At 48.3% G+C, this 20,267-nt stretch overlaps 1 protein-coding gene across 7 annotated transcripts in view; it reads right to left on the bottom strand.

Moving 5' to 3' along the window:
- The window catches only part of rbfox1 (RNA binding fox-1 homolog 1), a 778,480-nt gene that overhangs the window by 385,668 nt on the left and 372,545 nt on the right, over nucleotides 1-20,267 (bottom strand). The gene's annotated exons all lie outside the window — the stretch shown is intronic.

Genomic DNA, 20,267 nt, shown 5'->3' with positions numbered 1-20,267 from the left:
AAAGCGACTTCATATGAAAAGCATTTGGAGATCAAACCGACAGTTCTACCAAACCCTGAGAGCTGGGACACTTAATTTCAGATGGAACTGCAAACCTACAGGATCACTTCATAGTTAAATCTCCATTCAAGTAAAGAAAAAATGGGAGCTTCTACTGATGTTTATTGTAAAAATATTTAACATAATATTAAAGATCAGCTCGCACTTGCAAGAAGTGATGAGGCTGAGGTGGAAAGTAAGCTTTTTAATGATAGCGTTAACCACAGACCCTCGCTGCTTATCGCTGCAGACAACTTGTGCGTTCAATACAGTGTAAATAATTCAATGTTCTCATTCCCACAGAAGGGCAACACTAATTTTTGTGGAGATGAAAGTGTTTCTCTGCCATTCCTTTGTTCCTTATTTCATTCGCTTTTGTGCCAGGGGTTATGGGGAGAAGGCGGGATAACGGGGACAAGAGGGAACGGATGGATCAGCCACGATTGAATGGCGGAGTGGAGTTGCTGGGATGTGGGAGGAAACCGGAGCACCCGGAGGCAAGGCCTCCACCAGCCGCGTCACAGTCATAGAGTGAAACAGCGTGGAAACAGGCCCTTCGGCCCAACTTTCCCACACCGGCCAACATGTCCCAGCTACACTAGTCCCACCCGCCTGCGTTTGGCCCTTATCCCTCCAATCCTGTCCTATCTAACTGTTTCTTAAATGATGGGATAGTCCCAGCCTCAACTACCTCCTCCAGGCAGCTTGTTCCATACACCCACCACCCTCTGTGTGAAAAAGGTTACCCTTCAGATTCCTATTAAATCTTTTACCTTTCACCTTGAACCTATGTCCTCTGGTCCTCAATTCCCCTACTCTGGGAAAGAGACTCTGTGCATCCACTGGAGCACCTGGAGAAAACCCACGCAGGTGATGGGGAGAACGTACAAACTCCGTACAGGCAGCGCCCGTAGCCAGGATTGAACCCGGGTCTCTGGCGCTGTGAGGCAGCAACTCTACCGCTGCGCCACCGTGCCACCTTAAACCATGTACCAGTCCAAGTGTCTTTCAAATGTTATTATACCTGCCTCAACTACCTCCTCCAGGCAGCTCGTTCCATACACCCACCACCCTCTGTGTGAAAATGTTACCCCTCAGGTTCCTATTAAATCTTTCCCCTCTTATCTTTAACCAATGCCCTCCAGTTTTTAATTCCCCATACTCAGGATAAAATATTTGTGCATTCTCCCCATCCATTCACCTCATTATTTTATACCTCTATAAGATCACCTCTCAGCACTGAGGAATAAATTCCTGATCTGCCCAACCTCTCTCTGTAGCTCAGGCCCTCGAGTCCTGGCAATATCCTCGTAAATCTACTCTGCACTTTTAAATTTACCTCTCGGACTACAATCCTTACAGTCCTGCACTTGCAAATCTTTGTGCAGTAAAGTTTTACTGAGTTGCATGCAAAGCACAGAATTTCATTGGATCTAGTCACAGCTAGAAACTGCTAGATGTTGCCTCACAGCGCCAGGGACCCCGTGTTCGATCGCGGTGGCGCAGCGGTAGAGTTGCTGCCTCACAGCGAATGCAGCGCCGGAGACCCAGGTTCGATCCCGACTACGTGTGCTGTCTGTAATAATAATAATGGATGGGATTTATATAGCGCCTTTCTAATACTCAAGGCGCTTTACATCGCATTATTCATTCACTCCTCAGTCACACTCGGTGGTGGTAAGCTACTTCTGTAGCCACAGCTGCCCTGGGGCAGACTGACGGAAGCGTGGCTGCCAATCTGCGCCTACGGCCCCTCCGACCACCACCAATCACTCACACACATTCACACACAGGCAAAGGTGGGTGAAGCGTCTTGCCCAAGGACACAGCGACAGAATGCACTCCAAGCGGGATTCGAACCGGCTACCTTCCGGTTGCCAGCCGAACACTTAGCCCATTGTGCCATCTGTACAGAGTTTGCACGTTCTCCCCGTGAGTGTGTTTTCCCCGAGATCTTCGGTTTCCTCCCACACTCCAAATACGTGCAGGTTTGTAGGTTAATTGGCTTGGCGTAAATGTAAAAATTGTCCCTGGTGGGTGTAGGATAGTGTTAATGTGCGGGCATCGCTGGTCGGCGTGGACCCGGTGGGCCGAAGGGCCAGTTTCGGCACTGTATCTCTAAACTAAAAGTCAAGAGAGAGTCCAGAGTGTTACTTGCTGCAGCACAACAGAATATGTAAACATAGTACTCTGTAAACAATATGATAAATGTCCCCAGTGTGTGTGGGATAGTGTTAGTGTGCGGGGATCGCTGATCGGCACCGACTCGGTGGGCCGAAGGGCCAGTTTCGGCGCTGTATCTCTAAACTAAAACCGAGACTATGCGACAAGGAGTGTTTAAAAAGGAACTGCAGATGCTGGAAAAATCGAAGGTAGACAAAAATGCTGGAGAAACCCAGTGGGTGAGGCAGCATCTATGGAGCGAAGGAATAGGCGACGTTTCGGGAAACTCAACGGGTGAGGCAGCATCTATGGAGCGAAGGAATAGGCGACGTTTCGGGAAACCCAGTGGGTGAGGCAGCATCTATGGAGCGAAGGAATAGGCGACGTTTCGGGAAACTCAACGGGTGAGGCAGCATCTATGGAGCGAAGGAATAGGCGACGTTTCGGGAAACTCAACGGGTGAGGCAGCATCTATGGAGTGAAGGAATAGGTGACGTTTCGGGTCGAGACCCTTCCGGGTCTCGTCCCGAAATGTCGCCTATTCCTTCGCTCCATAGATGCTGCCTCACCCGCTGAGTTTCTCCAGCATTTTTGTCCACCCTCTATACGACAAGGAGGTACCAGTGGCCTGCAGAACCTACGGTACAATTAGCCGCGTGAATCTTGCAATAAACAGCTTTGGCAAAGGTGGTGAGCCAGGCATGTAGGACAACTTCATGAGGATGAGTGAGCGTGCGAGAGAGAGGGAGATTAAAGCCCCTGTCCCACTGTACGAGGTAATTCAAGAGTTCTCCCGAGTTTTCCCCTGATTCGAACTCGGAGAATGTCCGTCGCGGGTCCGTAGGAGTTCGTGGGCATCCCGTAGCGGCTCGTAGGAGTAAAAAGCAACAATTTTTTTCATCGCGAGTAATTTTTTTACTCGTGGACATTTTTCACAGAGTTGAAAAAACTTCATTAGTTTACCGTATTTCCCGAGTACCTACCGCTACTCGTACGAGACGCACCATCCTGGCCACACACTCATCTCCCCGCTACCATCAGGTAGAAGGTACAGGAGCCTGAAGACTGCAACGACCAGGTTTAGGAATAGCTACTTCCCCACAGCCATCAGGCTATTAAACCTGGCTCGGACAAACTCTGAACATTACAACAATACAATACAATTCAATTTATTGTCATTTGGACCCCTTGAGGTCCAAACGAAATGCCGTTTCTGCAGCCATACATTACAAACAAATAGACCCGAGACACAACATAATTTACATAAACATCCATCACATTGCTGTGATGGAAGGCCAAAAAAACTTCTCTCTCCACTGCACTCTCCCCCCCGATGTCAGAGTCAAAGTCAAAGTCAAAGCCCCCGGCGGGCGATGGCGATTGTCCCGCGGCCATTAAAGCCACGCCGGGTGATGCAAGGTCGCGCACCGGGTCTTGGTGTTAGAGCCCCCGGCGTGCGCTCGCAGAGTCCCACGGCCATTCCAAGCCGCGCGGGGCGGTGCTGTAAGGCCCCGCTCCAGGAGCTCTTCAACCCCGCAACTCGGGCGGGAGAAGTCGCCGCTGCGGAAGCCCCGAAAAGCGGTCTCCCTCCAGGGACCCGCGGGCTCCCGGTGCCGCCGTCCGCCAAACCCGCAGTTGCAGCCTCCGAAACTCCGGGGGTCGGGTCGCAGCAGCGTCCACCACAGCTCCACCCGCTCTGGACTCGGCCAGCTCCGCGACGGTGAGTAGTCGGCACCACAGCCCCCGGTCTTCCCGTTGGAGGCCGCTCCTCGTTGCAGCCCCAACGACAACGGAGACCCGACAAAGAAAAGGTCGGGTCTCCCGTGCAGGGAGAGATTTAAAAGTTGCCCCCAACCCCCCACACCACCCCCACCCCCCCACACACATACCCCAACAAAAAATAACAAAAACTACATAAAAACATAGACATAAAATAATAAAAACGCAGACGGACTGCAGAGGCCGCTGCTGACGAGAGTCGCGCCGCCTACCGGATAACCGAATAACCCATTATCTGTTATTTGCACTTTATCAGTTTATTTATTCATGTGTGTATATATTTATACTATGGTATATGGACACACTGATCTGTTCTGTAGTCAATGCCTACTATGTTCTGTTGTGCTGAAGCAAAGCAAGAATTTCATTGTCCTATCAGGGACACATGACAATAAACTCTCTTGAAACTCTCTTGAAACGAGACATCCACAAACTCCTATGGACCCGCTACGGGACATTCTCCGAGTTCGAATCAGGGGAAACCTCGTACAGTGGGACAGGCCCTTAAGCAGGATGGCGGAGAGAATACAGGACAGTTGTAGCGTTGGAACAGAGAAGGAGAAAGCCTGTTCACAGCCAGTGCTGCATACACACCTACTGGCCTGATAGTAATGACCACGCAAAATAAGATGCATCACAATGAACTTCAGCATCTGCAGACCAGCCAATAATGCATTTATTCTTGCGCTGCTCGTGTTCAAAGGTCAACTTTTCCTGGCAGGGACAGATGCATTCTTTAAAAAAAAATTAAGGCTTAAATGAAAGGAAGGCAGATGTTAACAGCTCAGCAGTTTCCCTGTTGCTAGTTGAATCCATATTCAAATGTCGGGTTGGAATAGTCTGCTCACAGTTAATTGATTTCAATGGGAAAAGAAAGCTTTGCAGCAGAATCATCGAACAGCGGTAATATGAGCTCTCGAGGAGAAAGAGTCTTAGAACCAAAGCCAAAGACAGGTTGGGATTCAGTCCATTCTTTCAGCATCTTACGAAATAATTCCTCAGAGGGAAGCAGTGAGGCAGTTTTGTTTTGGAGTTAGAGCTGAAGACTTGTATTAGTGTGGGCCTTTCCTTGGCCATTCTCAGTGGTTTATCATTGATATGTGCTTTGAAGCAGAGTGGGAATGTGACACTGTGGCGCAGCGGTAGAGTTGCTGCCTCATCCTGGGTCCCATCCTGACTACGGGTGCTGTCTGCGCGGAGTCTGCACGTTCTCCCCGTGACCTGCATTGGGTTTCTCCGGGATCTTCGGTTTCCTCCCACATTCCAAAGACGTGCAGGTTAATAAGATTAATTGGCTTGGTATCATTTTAAATTGTCCCCAGTAACAAACCTCTTTGGTAACCCTCGGACTCTCCTTGATCGGATTTCGTGGCTTTACCTTGCAGTTCAGTATTCAGTAATGTCATTTTAACTGAGTACTTACATACACAGATGAAACGAAGAAAATGTTTCTCAATCAGTTCCCATCAGTGCAGTTAATAAAAAACAGAATAAATACATATAGCTTTAAAAATGAATCACTAAACGTTATTTCCTTATCATGTACCTATACACGTAAAAGGATTTTAGAACGGAGACGTGGAAACACTTCTTCTCACAGAGAGTGGTGAGGCACTGGATGGTGGAGGCAGGTTCTCTGGATATTTTCAAGAGAGAGCTAGATAGGGCTCTTAAAGATAGCGGAGTCAGGGGATATGGGGAGAAGGCAGGAACGGGGTACTGATTGGGGATGATCAGCCATGATCACATTGAATGGCGGTGCTGGGTCGAAAGGCCGAATGGCCTACTCCTGCACCTATTGTCTATTGTCTATTGAATGGCGGTGCTGGCTCGAAGGGCCGAATGGCCTCTACTCCTGCACCTACTGTCTATTGTCTATTGTTGTGTGAACTCATTGTTATATAAGGTAGACAAAAATGCTGGAGAAACTCAGCGGGTGCAGCAGCATCTATGGAGCGAAGGAAATAGGCAATAGGAAATAGGCAACGTTTCGGGCCGAAACCCAAAGGGTTTCGGCCCGAAACGTTGCCTATTTCCTTCGCTCCACAGATGCTGCTGCACCCGCTGAGTTTCTCCAGCATTTTTGTCTACCTTCGATTTTTCCCGCATCTGCAGTTCCTTCTTAAACATTGTTATAGTCTACTCTGTGAACACCATAATAAACAAAAAAAAAATTTAAATATATCAAAAACAAACAATAACAGTGCAAAAACCAAAATTGGACACAGTCGTTACGACAAACATAGAAACATAGAAAATAGGTGCGGGAGTAGGCCATTCGGCCCATCGAGCCAGCACCGCCATTCAATGTGATCATGGCTGATCATCCCCAATCAGTACCCCGTTCCTGCCTTCTCCCCATGTCCCCTGACTCCGCTATCTTTAAGAGGACAGGTTTGGAGGGATACGGGCCGAACGCAGGCAGGTGGGACTAGTGTAGCCAGGACATGTTGGCCGGTGTGGGCAAGCAGGGCAGAAGGACCTGTATCCACGCTGCATTAGTCGAGAACTAAACCTGCAAAGAGATGTTTTGACGCAAATTTTTCCGGCTAACTTGCGGCTCTGGATTTTATTTAATTTTAAGTTTTCAATGTCCATGTCACTGCAATAATGGATTGAAACTTTGCGGGGGAAAGAGTCCTCCAGGTGTCTCTGCTGCATCTGAGTAAGTGTACCGTTGACATTTGATGGGTTCACCAGCGTGAAGCCAGAAATGTGCGATTATTCCATTTAATGATGAGCAGCCCTGAGGGATAACGAGATCTTGCTAACTGCGCCTCCACTCGTATCGCCATCTCCTGTGATCAGTGTCGAAGTCTGGAGATCATAAGACACAGGAGAAGAATTAGGCCATTCGGCCCATCGAGTCTGCTCCGCCACTCAATCATGCCCGATCTATTTTTTCCCTCTCAACCCCATTCTCGCTAGCGTGACAGTTGCTGCCTCGCCGTGTCAGAGACCCGGGTTCGGTCCTGACTACGGGCACTGTCTGTACGGAGTTTGTATGTTCTCCCCGTGCCCTGTGTGGGGTTTCTCCTGGTGCTCCAGTTTCCTCCCACACTCCAAAGTCCTTGGGAAGAGAGAAAGGGTTTGGAGGGATATGGGACAAACGCGGGCATGTGGGACTGACATAGATGGGGCGTCTTGGTCGGCATAGACACATTAGGATGAACGACCTGATTCTGTGCTGTTTTTCTGTGACCTCTCTCCACAACATGTCTCTGCTACAGTCTAGGGGCTGAGATAGTATAGCTGGGCCAAATGGCCTGGCAACAGAATGGGAGATGCATCTGGATCGGATCTTCACTCCATCAACCTGAATGGTTTAATACATTGATGTGGAAGTTAAATTCATATGTGATAGGAGCAGAATGAGGCCATTCGGCCCATCAAGTCTACTCCACCATTCAATCATGGCTGATCTATCTCTCCCTCCTAACCCCATTCTCCTGCCTTCTCCCCATAACCCCTGACACCCGCACTAATCAAGAATCTATCTATCTCTGTCTTAAAAATATCCACTGACTTGGCCTCCACAGCCTTCTGTGGCAAATAATTCCACAGATTCACCACCCTCTGACTAAGGAAATTCCTCCGCATCTCCCTAAATGTCTGTCCTTTAATTCTGAGGCTGTGACCTCTAATCCTTGACTCACCCACTAGTGCAAACATCCTCCTAGCATTCACTCTATCCAGACCCTTCACTAGATCACACAACAGACAATAGACAATAGGTGCAGGAGGAGGCCATTCGGCCCTTCGAGCCAGCACCGCCATTCAATGTGATCATGGCTGATCATCCCCAATCAGTACCCCGTTCCTGCCTTCTCCCCATATCCCCTGACTCCGCTACCTTTAAGAGCCCTATCTAGTTCTCTCTTGAAAGTATCCAGAGAACCTACCTCCACCGCCCTCTAAGGCAGAGAATTCCACAGACTCACAACTCTCTGTGTGAAGAAGTGTTTCCTCGTCTCCGTTCTAAATGGCTTACCCCTTATTCTTAAATTGTTGCCCCTGGTTCTGGACTCCCCCAACATCGGGAACTGCCTCTAGCGTGTCCAAACCCTTAATAATCTTATATGTTTCAATAAGATCTCCCCTCAATCTTCTAAACATGCCCATTTGAATTTTCCTTCAAACAGGTCAGTATTATACTGCACACATTTTTGAAAAGTATTTAAACCACTTGACCAGGCAACTATAGTTTCTACTTAACATTTAAAGTTAATTATACAGAAGGAAATAGCACCGGCGTTTTGAACAAGGACGTCTTAATAGATATTAATGTGTTCTTTTTCTATAAAAAGGTACTCATGTCCAAACCTTTTTCTTCATCACAGTGTTCACAATCTTATTACATATCGTTTTTCGGATGTGAATTACAATAGACCTATCAATACATTCATGTTAAGAATATTTTCCACATTTGTAAGACTTAAGTAACTCGCAGGAAATATTAAATATAATTATGATGAAACAGAATAGGTGGCATTTCGGGTCGAGACCCTTCTTCAGACCCGAAACGTCACCCATTCCTTCTCTCCAGAGATGTTGTCTCACCCGTTGAGTTACTCCAGATTTTTATGTCTATCTTCAGTTTAAACCAGCATCTGCAATTCCTTTCTACACAAATGAATAGACAATAGACAATAGATGCAGGAGTAGGCCATTCAGCCCTTCGAGCCAGCACCACCATTCAATGTGATCATGGCTGATCATCCACAATCAGTACCCTGTTCCTGCCTTCTCCCCATATCCCCTGACTCTGCTATCTTTAAGAGCCCTATCTAACTCTCTCTTGAAAGTATCCAGAGAACCGGCCTCCTCTGCCCTCTGAGGCAGAAAATTCCACAGACTCACAACTCTCTGGGTGAAAAAGTGTTGCCTCATCTCCGTTCTAAATGGCTTACTCCTTATTCTTAAACTATGGCCCCTGGTTCTGGACTCCCCCAACATCGGGAACATGTTTCAAATTATGAACTCCACTGATATCTTTACTAAATGTGAGAACATACATTGCAGGACCAGGCCCTTCGGCCCTCAAGGTCTGTGCCGTACATGATACCAAGGACAACCTTTATCTGCCCACACATAATACATATCCCTCCCTTCCTTGCGTCCATCCAAAAGTCTCTCAAATGGTACCATAGAAGCTGCCTCCACCCCTGGCAGTGTTCCAGGTGAGGCAGAGGTTCACCTGCATCTCCTCCAACCTCATCTATTGCATCTGCTGCTCTAGATGTCAGCTGATCTACATCGGTGAGACCAAGCGGAGGTTGGGCGATCGTTTCGCCGAACACCTCCGCTCGGTCAACAATAACCTACCCGACCTCCCAGTAGCTCAGCACTTCAACTCCCCCTCCCATTCCCAATCCGACCTCTCTGTCCTGGGTCTCCTCCATGGCCAGAGCGAGCAACACCGGAAATTGGAGGAACAGCACCTCATATTCCGCTTGGGGAGTCTGCATCCTGGGGGCATGAACATTGAATTCTCCCAATTTGGTTAGCCCTTGCTGTCTCCTCCCCTTCCTCAGCCCTCGGGCTCCTCCTCCTCCATTTTCCTTTCTTCTCCCCCCCCCCCGCCCCTCCCCCATCAGTCTGAAGAAGGGTTTCGGCCCGAAACGTTGCCTATTTCCTTCGCCTCATAGATGCTGCTGCGCCCGCTCAGTTTCTCCAGCTTTTTTGTGTACCTTCCTCCGGTGGCAGCATGTTCCGGGCACCCACCATCCTTTGTCCAAAAATGTTGCCTTGCTCACCTCCTTTACACTTGGCCCTCTCACCTTAATGCTATAATAATAATAATAATAATGGATGGGATTTATATAGCGCCTTTCTAATACTCAAGGCGCTTTACATCGCATTATTCATTCACTCCTCAGTCACACTCGGTGGTGGTAAGCTACTTCTGTAGCCACAGCTGCCCTGGGGCAGACTGACGGAAGCGTGGCTGCCAATCTGCGCCTACGGCCCCTCCGACCACCACCAATCACTCACACACATTCACACACATTCTCACACAGGCAAAGGTGGGTGAAGTGTCTTGCTATGACTTCTAGTATTCGATATATCCACCCTGGTGAAAATAAAGTTTCTGACTGTCCACTCTATCGATGCTTCTCATCATTGTATACACTTCTATCAGGACTTCCTGCATCCTCTGTTGCTCCAGAGAAACCTACCCTAGTCTGTGCAACCTCTCTGTGGAGTTAATATGGGCACCTTATGCCCGTGTCCCACTTAGGCGATTATTTAGACGACTACAGGCGACTAGGCTGCCGCCACATGGTCGCGACGTGTTGCCTGTACGGTTGTGAGTCGTCTCCTCAGTCGCCCAAAGAATCGTAGCGTCTTTCTGGTCACCGCTGTATTATCCACATGTTGAAACATTTTCGGCGGCAGTTGGCCACAGTGGGTTTGATGCCAATGAGCGTAGCGTGACTTCTTCTGACGTAGGTTGTCGCCAGGTGCTGACTTCGGTGAATTCCATTGTCATGTTCGCCGGCAGTCGCCTAAAAAATCGCCTAAAAAAATTGTCTAATGATGCCGTTTTTTTGTCGACCTGTTAAGCCTATGACAGTCGCCTAAGTGGGACAGGCCCATTAGCTTATTTGAAGATGAGGAGTAGCAGATAACAAATATCACCATATCACTGATGGGGGCAGAGGACTGGGGGCCTGGGTGATCATAAAGTACAGGTCAAGAGTATTTACAACACACTTATTTTATTACAGACTAGTTTTCGTTCCTCCATTGATAACTGATGCGCTACAATGCTGAGAACTATAGTCTGCACTCAGTATCTTCCCAGCTATTATCAGGCAACTGACCCATCCTATCACCGACTAGAGAGCAGTTCTGACCTCCCATCTACCTCATTGGAGACCCTCGGACTATCTTGGATCGGACTTTATCTTGCACTAAACGTTATTTCACGTTGTTGCCTTCACCATGTATCTGTACACTGTGACTGGCCCGATTGTAAACACGTACAGTCTATCCACTGGTACACAAAATTGCTGGGGAAACTCAGCGGGTGCAGCAGCATCAATGGAGCGAAGGAAATAGGCGACGTTTTGGGCCGAAACCCTTCTTCAGACTGATGGGGGGGGGGGGGGAGAAGGAAGGAAAAGGGGAGGAGGAGGAGGAGGAGCCCGAGGGCGGGCGGATGGGAGGGTGGGAGGAGACAGCTAGAGGGTTAAGGAAGGGGAGGAGACAGCAAGGGCTAGCCAAATTGGGAGAATTCAATGTTAATGCCATCCGGAAGCAAGGTCCCCAGACGGAATATGAGGTGCTGTTCCTCCAATTTCCGCTGTTGCTCACTCTGGCAATGGAGGAGACCCAGGACAGAGAGGTCGGATTGGGAATGGGAGGGGGAGTTGAAGTGCTGAGCCACCGGGAGTTCAGGTAGGTTATTGCGGACTGAGCGGAGGTGTTCGGCGAAACGATCGCCCAACCTACGCTTGGTCTCCCCGATGTAAATCAGCTGACATCTAGAGTAGCGGATGCAGTAGATGAGGTTGGAGGAGATACAGGTGAACCTTTGTCGCACCTGGAACGACTGCTTGGATCCTTGAATTGGGTCCTTCGATATTCCAGCATCTGCAGTTCCTTTTTGAACACAGTCTATCCACTGACTGGAGAGCACGCAACAAACACGACATCGGTAAACGGGACAATAAACTAACTAAGCCGCTGCCCTGCCGGCAGTCTGTTCGTATTTTCTTTCTTTTTGTTATTTTTTAGTGCGTTAAAAGTTAGTTTTAATGTTCTTCGGGGGTGTTTTATGTGGGGGGAGGGGGGAGGGGATCGGGGGAAACTTTTTTTTCAAGTTCTTACCTTCCCGGAGATGTGATCAATATTTGGGTCACATTCTCCGAGTTCTGCAGCCGACCATCGATGGAGCTGGGAGCTGCCTCGGAATCTTCGTGAGCCCTACCGCGGGGCGCGGACTTAACATCGGAGCGGATCCCTTGCCTGGGATCGCTCCCACCAAAGATCCTATAGCGGTGCATATAAGATCTTTGGCTCCCACCGCGACCACCATGGAATCACCATCAAGGGCTGGCAGTCTCGGGTGAGGTTAGTCGGGAGCTCCAACATCGCGGAAGGTTCGACCAGCCCCGCGGCAAGGTTCGATAGCCCGGCGTGGGGGAGCTGACATCCCCCCGATGCAGGAGCTGATCGCCTCGACACGGAGGGGCCCGAACGCTGCCGGCTACGGGAGTCAAGATCGTCCCGTCAACGGGGGGCTCGAGGCCCACGACCGAGGAAGAACAAAAGGAAGAGACAAACTTTATTTCACCTTCCATCACAGTGAGGAATGTGTGGGAATGAGTCATTGGTGGATGTTCATGTTAAAATGTGGGGGGTTTTTGAGTGATCTGTTGCTTTTAATTTTATTGACGGACCTGGCCAATGAAATGTTGGATAACAAACTTGGCGAATAAAGTGTGATTCTGATTCTGAGATGAAAAGATCGGCGTGCAGTGACAGAGCCACTCGCCTGTGTGTGGGGTCCACAGAGATGGTCCCTACGCCACCAAGCTCCTGACATTAGCCACGCTGTTCTGCAGAGATTAGAAGCACCAGGTTGAATCTCTGTGCGTTGGAGATGGAGAATTGGAGCAAGACTCACCCCCAGGGCCTGCTTCCTGCTTCCTGCTCTTTTCAGCTGTCGGCACTGGCAACAACCTGGATAAAGGTTGTCTACCTGACATTTCACAAGTAATTGGTGCAAAAAAAAAAGAAAGCAATTTCATATTCTCATGCATATTTAATAGCGTTGTGTAAAATGTCAACTCCAGATGATGTGGCCTTGGTGGACATGGAAAATGGGGGCTATTGAACCATAATGTAATAAAGTATATGGGACAGATCGGCACACCAGGCTATGTTCTGTACTTCATGCCCTGGGTGAAATTGGCTTTCTGGTTCAGCTGTCTGGTTAGCTAGTGCCCGATTCTCCATTCTGCCGACTTCATCTAATATGACGCATACCAGACTCCCCACCATGTCCGAGGAAGGGTCCCGACCAGAAACGTCACCTATCCATGTTCTCCACAGATCCTGCCTGACCCGCTGAGTTACTCCAGCACTCTGTGAAACGTCACCTATCCATGTTCTCCACAGATGCTGCCTGACCCGCTGAGTTACTCCAGCACTCTGTGAAACGTCACCTATCCAGGGACAAAAGTTTAGGGGTAACATGAGGGGCAACTTCTTTACTCAGAGAGTGGTAGCTGTGTGGAATGAGCTTCCAGTGGAAGTGGTGGAGGCAGGTTCGATTTTATAATTTAAAAATAAATTGGATAGGTATATGGACGGGAAAGGAATGGAGGGTTATGGTCTGAGTGCAGGTAGATGGGACTAGGTGAGAGTAAATGTTCGGCACGGACTTGAAGGGCCGAGATGGCCTGTTTCCGTGCTGTAATTGTTATATGGTTATCCATGTTCTCCACAGATGCTGCCTGACCCGCTGAGTAACTCCAGCACTCTGTGAAACGTCACCTATCCATGTTCTCCACAGATGCTGCCTGACCCGCTGAGTTACTCCAGCACTGTGTGAAACGTCACATATCCATGTTCTCCACAGATGCTGCCTGACCCGCTGAGTTACTCCAGCACTCTGTGAAACGTCACCTATCCATGTTCTCCACAGATGCTGCCTGACCCGCTGAGTTACTCCAGCACTGTGTGAAACGTCCCATATCCATGTTCTCCACAGATGCTGCCTGACCCGCTGAGTTACTCCAGCACTCTGTGAAACGTCACCACGAGGATTGATGAGGTTTGATGAAGATTAAGGTCATTCAGCTGTTTTAGCGTCTGATGCCCTAAGATAATTAATACATTTTACGATTTAAACTTTAATAATATTTTTGCGATATTAAACATTATAAAAATCGAATTAAATTTGTTTTTTGAGGAGCTGATATGTCGTAATGGTGCTTCCCATCATTGGAAAAGCACTGGGATTATACAAAAGAGATTATTTGGGGTAGAAATTTGTTCTTAGTGAAATGTGCTGGATGAGTAATATATTCATAGGTAATAGGAACAGAATTAGGCCATTCGGCCCATCTAGTCTACTCCGCCATTCAATCATGGTCGGCATAGACACGTTAGGATGAACGACCTGCTGTTTTTCTGTGACCTCTCTCCTCAACATGTCTCTGCTACAGTCTAGGGGCTGAGATAGTATAGCTGGGCCAAATGGCCTGGCAACAGAATGGGAGATGCATCTGGATCGGATCTTCACTCCATCAACCTGAATGGTTTAATACATTGATGTGGAAGTTAAATTCATATGTGATAGGAGCAGAATGAGGCCATTCGGCCCATCAAGTCTACTCCACCATTCAATCATGGCTGATCTATCTCTCCCTCCTAACCCCATTCTCCTGCCTTCTCCCCATTAGCCCTGACACCCGTACTAATCAAGAATCTGTCTATCTCTGCCTTAAACTTGGCCTCCACAGCCGTCTGTGGCAGGGAATTCCAGGAATGAGTGGGTAAACATATGATGAGCATTTGGACGGCGCTGGGCCTGACATCGCTGGAGTTTCAAAAGATAAGATAAGGGAGATATGAAGTTTCACTTTATTGCATCCGATTGCCTGCAAAGTACATTAACCGCAAGAGGGCAAGAACAGTCTGAGGAAGGGTCTCGACCCGAAACGTCACCTATTCCTTCGCTCCATAGATGCTGCCTGTCCCGCCGTGTCTACCTTCAAACTGAGCTAAACATTTAAAAAACCACGAGTTTTTCAAATGCTGACATAGATAAAATCATTCTCACTCTTTAGAGAGAGACAAAAATTCTGGAGAAACTCAGCGGGTGAGGCAGCATCTATGGAGCGAAGGAATAGGCAACGTTTCGGGTCGAGACCCGGAAGGGTCTCGACCCGAAACGTCACCTATTCCTTCGCTCCATAGATGCTGCCTCACACGCTGAGTTTCCGGAAGGTGATAAGAAGAGTTCTCGTTCAGTCCAGAGCATTGTCACGGGCAAATTCGAGGCAACAGTGTCAGATCGAGCTGACTGATTAATGCCCCTGTCCCACTTAGGAAACCTGAACGGAAACCTCTGGAGACTTTGCGCCCCACCCAAGGTTTCCGTGCAGTTCCCGGAGGTTGCAGGTGGTTGTCGGAGGTTGCAGGTAGTGGAAGCAGGTAGGGAGACTGACAAAAACCTCCGGGAACCGCACGGAAACCTTGGGTGGGATGCAAAGTCTCCAGAGGTTTCCGTTCAGGATTCCTAAGTGGGACAGGGGCATTACTTTGCTGGCAGTGATTGGCAATTCTTAGCCCCAACTTTCCTTTAACCTGGTTTTCAACCATTGTCTCGAAGAAATCCATCAACAAAAGAAGGCTCACCAGCGTCTCTTCTTCCTGAGGAGACTGAAGAAGGTCCATCTGTCTCCTCAGATCCTGGTGAACTTCTACCGCTGCACCATCGAGAGCATCCTTACCAACTGCATCACAGTATGGTATGGCAACTGCTCTGTCTCCGACCGGAAGGCATTGCAAAGGGTGGTGAAAATTGCCCAACGCATCACCGGTTCCTCGCTCCCCTCCATTGAGTCTGTCCAAAGCAAGCGTTGTCTGCGGAGGGCGCTCAGCATCGCCAAGGACTGCTCTCACCCCAACCATGGACTGTTTACCCTCCTACTATCCGGGAGGCGCTACAGGTCTCTCCGTTGCCGGACCAGCAGGTCCAGGAACAGCTTCTTCCCGGCGGCTGTCACTCTACTCAACAACGTACCTCGGTGACTGCCAATCACCCCCCCCCCCCCCCCCCCCCCCGGACACTCCTCCCACAGGAAAAACACTATGTCTGTATATATCCTAATGTAAATAAATATTTATTCAAATCATATGCTATGTCGCTCTTCCAGGGAGATGCTAAATGCATTTCGTTGTCTCTGTACTGTACACGGACAATGACAATTAAAGTTGAATCTGAATCTGAATCTGAATCTGAGAAAAGTACATTTTCGCCACGCCAAAACTCTATATTTCTGGTGCTTTTCGATAAACAGATAGCATCAAGACCCGGAGCGTGGCCTTGCATCGCCCGGCGCGGCTTTAATTGCCGCGGGACTTATTTACCATCACCCGCCGGGAGAGACAAGACTTTGCCTTCCATCACAGTGAGGAGGAGATTCACTGTGATGGATGTTTGTGTAAATTGTGTTGGGGCTTGGTTCTTCTACTTGTGTGTATGACTGCAGACCTCAATGAGGTTCAAATGACAACAAATAAATTGTATCATTGTATCATTTTGTATTTATTTTGGGGAGTTATTCAGCCCCATCTGATTTCACTTTTTGTCAAAATATTATTGAGTTTAAGTGATTGTGTTTTGTACAAACACATATCTGACATCCACAGGGAACTAGATTGGATTGAACCTGAACAAAGACATGGCTCATTTGTACCTACAGACCCACACACCCATGCATATAGAATAGCAATATTAAACATTTAATAAATCTAGTTAAAAAAACATTTTGAGTTGCTGGTTTGTTGTGTGGTGTGTGGCACATTACAAATAGCTCATTTCATTTAGTTTTGTTTATTTATTGTCGCATGCAGCGAATTAAAGTGAATTGCTTGATCTGGATGTTACTGATTGGGGTAGACAAAAGTGCTGGAGAAACTCAGCGGGTGCGGCAGCATCTATGGAGCAGAGGAAATAGGCAACGTTTCGGGCCAAAACCCTACTTCAGACTGAACATCAACTGATTGGGGATGATCAGCCATGATCACATTGAATGGCGGTGCTGGCTCGAAGGGCCGAATGGCCTACCCCTGCACCTATTGTCGATTGTTATCTAATCAAATCACACTGTACTTGAGTACAATATAAGATCCTCTTTCAGTTTAGCATAGTTTAGTTTAGAGATACAGCGCGGAAACAGGCCCTTCGGCCCACCAAGACCGTGCCGACCAGCGATCCCCGCACACAAACACTATCCCACACACACTAGGGACAATTTTACATTTATGCCAAGCCAATTAACCTGCAAACCCGCACGTCTTTGGAGCGTGGGAGGAATCCGGAGCACTCGGAGGAAACCCACGCGGTCACAGGGAGAACGTACAAACTCCATACAGACAGCACCCGTAGTCAGCTTGAAGCCCGGGTCTTTGGCGCTGTGAGGCAGCAACTCTACCGCTGCGCCGCCGTGCTTTTCATGGAACCAATCTTTTTGGAGCCAACGTTATCCCAGGCTTTTGTGGTTATTAACTTATTGATTCTGTATCTTCCCAGAACTGAGATAGCCATATTTGGACAGACCTGACCCCGGGAGCTGTCTGTGCGGAGTTTGTACGTTCTCCCCGTGACCATGTGCGTGTTCATGTGGGTTTTCTCCGGGTGCTCCGGTTTCCTCCCACACTCCAAAGATGTCCAGGTTTGTAGGTTCATTGGCTTTGGTAAATGGTAAATTGTCCCTAGTGTGTAGGATAGTGTTAGTGTGTGGGGTGATCACTGGTCGGCGTTTCCGCGGGCCTGTTTCTCTAAAGTCTAAAAGGAAAAGGCTGGGGGTACAAGACTAACGCTACACTACTTCTCTACTCATGCATTAAAGGGACACGCTAACCTTCAGATACAAAACTGACGGCTGTAAATATTAGATAGACACAAAATGCTGGAGTAACTCAGCGGCACGGGCAGCATCTCTGGAGAGAAGGAATGGGTGACGTTTCGGGTCGAGACCTTTCTTCAGACTGAAAGTCACTGGAAAGGGAAAGGAGAGATACAGATGATGATGTAGAGAGATAAAGAACAATGAATAAAAGATATGGAAAAAGGTAACAATGATAAAGGAAACTGGCCATTGTCGCTGTTTGCTAGGTGAGAACGAGAAGCTGGTGTGACTTGGGTTGTGGAGGGATGGAGAGAGAGGGAATGCCTGGTAAATCCTGTAAATATTACATCCAAAGAAGACCCAGAAGCATGTTCCAATCCTTGTGATTTCAACGTTTTAATCATATTTTGGACTCGTCAATTTGAGGGATGTTTCTGCTGGGAATTGTGCTTTTTCTAAAAACAAAATCACAAGTGTCAGAGGCCAGAGGTCAGACACAAAGTGGCTCAGGTTAAAGGGAGCTTCTTGCATTCTGAACAAGAGAATGCGTTGAAAGATAGACACAAAATGCTGGAGTAACTCAGCGGGACAGGCAGCATCTCTGGAGGGAAGGAATGGGTGACGTTTCAGGTCGAGACCCTTCTTTAGACTTCTTCATGTCTGAAGAAGGGTCTTGACCCGAAACACCGCCCATTCCTGCAAACACACACACAAGCACACACACACACACACACACACACACACACACACACACACACACACACACACACACACACACACACACACACACACACACACACACACACACAAGCATGTACACACAAATGCACACATGCAAACATGCACACACGCAAACACGCATGAAAACACCCACACCCACATGCACATGCAAACACACACACACACACACACTTGTACACATGCATGCACACACACACACATGTACACACGCACACACACACACACACACATGCAAACACACACACGCACACACATGTACTCATGCACGCACACACATGTACACAAATACACACATGCAAACATGCACACGTGCAAACACACATGCACACATGTACACACACACACACGTACACACACACGTGCAAACACACACGCACACATGTACACACACACACACACACACACACGTGCAAACACACACGCACACATGCACACACACAACGCGCACACACACATGTACACACACACATGTACACACCCACACACACATGTACACACACACACACACACACACACACACACACATGTACATATGTACACCACAGCATTGTGAATGCAGCTGCTGGTATGAAATTCCAAAATCTATTTCCAGTCAAATCATTCGGTTCGCACTCAAATAAGTTTGCAGTTTGCTTCATTATGTAAGTGCGCCGTTAAGTGGACAGGCGCGAGCGTGCGAGAGTCAAGTGGCAAGTGTTTTATTGTCGTATGTCCATGCTTTTCCAGGTTAGTTTTAATTCGCACTATTCACAGAGTGCCTGTAAGATGCTCCTTTTATGAAAGTCCGATGCAAAGTAAAGAATTCCAACATTTCCCCTAGATATTTTTAGCAGAGTGCCAGTCCGTGTTTGAAACCGCACTGTGCATTAGCATTAATATTTCACCGCATCTCACAGCAGGGTGAATCTATCCGGTCACACTGGGCCTCCCCACCCAGACGCCAATGCAAACAGACATCTTCAAAGCTGGGGCAAGTTCCTCGGATGAGTTTCTGCTGCTTATACCAGGCAGCGCCATTAGAGTGCTTTAAGCTTTTCCATTAACTTGTCACTTTCCCTTGCTCCCAACTTTTCAAAGAGTCCACTCATCCCGACTGGGTCACTGTTCGGTCATGCGTAAGCCAGGGTTTTAGCACAAATACGCAGGAAAGTCACAACTGTGTTAGATCAACCGGTGTGTTTAAGAAAGAACTGCAGATGCTGGAAAAATTGAAGGTAGACAAAAATGCTGGAGAAACTCAGCGGGTGAGGCAACATCTATGGAGCGAAGGAATAGGTGACGTTTCGGGTCGAGACCCTTCTGGAAACTCAGCCGGTGAGGTTTTTAGTGTCCATCTTCAGTTGAAACCACCATCTGCAGTTCCTTCCTACGCTCTTTGTTAAGGGAAACAGGTCCTATTCCCATAATATTATTCACCTCAACTAAGTTTTTTCTTCACCTCCATTACTGCAGAGAATACAATCCCAATTATCAAATCTTTCTTCAAAGTGAGAAAAAAATTACAGCCCTACCAACATCTTCATAAATCGCCCCAGGATCCTCTCCAGAGCAATTGCACCCTTTCTACAGTGTGTCATAGTCTTACAGCATGGAAACAGGAAATTCATCCCAACTTGTCCATGCAGATCAAGATGCCCCATCTAAACTAGTCCCATTTATCCGCATTTGGCCCATATCCCTTTAAACCTTGTGTGTGCCAGTGTGTGTGTGTGAGAGAGTGTGTGTCAGTGAAGCGGTGACAACATCCGGAGTGAGCGGAGACTTGGCGATGTCCGGGGAGCGTTTCCCCCACCCCCCCCATCTCTTCTCCCCCCCTCCCGGGAATGCGGGCCGGCCCAGATGCTCCTTGTCCAGCTGGGGATCGGGCATCGGGCATCGGAGCAGAGCCTTAGCCCGAGATTCATCCCCGCGGCTCCTGAGGCGGCACTCACCAAGTCCATCCCTGGCTCC

This window comes from Amblyraja radiata, chromosome 22 (genome assembly GCF_010909765.2).
Source record: "Amblyraja radiata isolate CabotCenter1 chromosome 22, sAmbRad1.1.pri, whole genome shotgun sequence".
Taxonomy (NCBI): Eukaryota; Metazoa; Chordata; class Chondrichthyes; order Rajiformes; family Rajidae; genus Amblyraja; species Amblyraja radiata.
Note: the sequence above shows the minus strand (reverse complement) of the source record. Positions and strands in the feature narration are given on the sequence as shown.